The 1,490-nt window shown below is 43.2% G+C and overlaps 1 pseudogene; it reads right to left on the bottom strand.

Annotated features, from left to right (window-relative positions):
* LOC130587511 (protocadherin gamma-B5-like) overlaps positions 1–1,490 on the bottom strand; it is an 8,864-nt pseudogene that overhangs the window by 2,877 nt on the left and 4,497 nt on the right.

A 1,490-nucleotide genomic window follows, 5' to 3' on the forward strand; every position in this document is an offset into this window, starting at 1 on the left:
AACTCCCGGCTCCCACTCAATGCTTTCAGCTTCTGCACCGAATCGCAGCCGCCGGTCCCTCCGCTTGGCTGCAGAACGGATCAGCACCGCGGGGACGATCGCGGGCCGCAGGGACGGACRGGGAGMGCCGCAAACGAGCGAGCCGATCCTCAGCGGGCGGGGCTGCAGCGCCCCGATCTTCCTCTCGCTCCTCTCGGTCAACAGCGGCGCCCGCAGCCTCCTCCCGGCACTGCAGGCACCGAGCGCTGCSYGCCCKGCCTYGCACACGGGYAGCTCGCARGGACGAGACAGATGTYGCTTTTCGTCCAGYGCGGACGCGCTRTTTCTCCAGCCRATCTCTGCTTTGATCCTCCAGCGGATCACGATCGGGAGGAAAGCAGAGGCATTCCGTGCKCRTGGTGATTCTACCKCACGTGAACCTAATCATTTACTAATGTCAATATATGTAAATTGAAACATATGTTTCCTTTTTTACTCTCTAGATTACTGTTRGTCTTATCCTTTTAGTTCAAAAGGATCTTCAACAACAAGCTCTTAGAGAGAGGACATGAGGATACCGCACCACGAAAAACCATATCTATCAGGTTCATTAAATCAATGCAATGTGGGCAATTGCATTCTTCATGAAGTCAAGGAGGCAATTGTTACAGGACTGAACTATAGATACAAATAAAGATGCAGCTAAAACTTAAGGAAAKTCCKAAAACTCTCAAARGAAACGTTCAGGTTTCCAAATATTTGATATCCCTTCCTAAGATAAAATGAGTGTTTCCTTATTTATACACATGTACTCTTAATCAAGTCATTGTAGGTTTCCTTTTCTCTGAAATCAAGGTGTAAAGGAATAAAGCTTTCTATTAAACTATTCATCTAAGTCTTTCTAATTCACGTTACTACGATATGTTTTCAAGAAAAAAAATTATCGAACAGTAGAACAAGATTACAGCTCCACTCTCGAAACTGTAATGACTAATAAGTGTGCAAATGGGCTTGAATGAAGTGCCTAAACCGTCATTTTACCAATCTCCTTGATATCTGATCCTTTTGTATCTCAGATGTCTATCCTAGTAAGCATTCAGAATTGCAAAAATTAGTAATTCTTGACATATCCCAGCTCTCCTAAAACGCCGAAACACTTTATTAAAGAGGATAGAATAAAAAAAAATCGGAAAGAGAAATAATTCTACACCTTCTCCAGTATAAAAAATAAAGACAATGAAGGATAAATCAGAGGGAACTACCTGACAGGATGTAAAAAGGAAGCCAGCTACGACCACTACTGCATTGCCCCCAAAATGAGAGACACTTCTTTTCACTCAGGGTGGAGAACGAAACACTCCACCCACGTTTACTTTGTGAGTATAAGGACCAAATAAATTTTAATGAACTGCCTTCGCAAGTTACGAAAAAGTTTCAAGTACAGCCTATCTGAAAAAATCAATCAGGAAGAAAAAATCTTCAGCAACAACTGCCTGTGCTTTTTTTTTTTT

The sequence above is a fragment of the Malurus melanocephalus genome, unplaced genomic scaffold (genome assembly GCF_030028575.1).
Source record: "Malurus melanocephalus ecotype Western Australia unplaced genomic scaffold, MMel_1.1 scaffold_2015, whole genome shotgun sequence".
Taxonomy (NCBI): Eukaryota; Metazoa; Chordata; class Aves; order Passeriformes; family Maluridae; genus Malurus; species Malurus melanocephalus.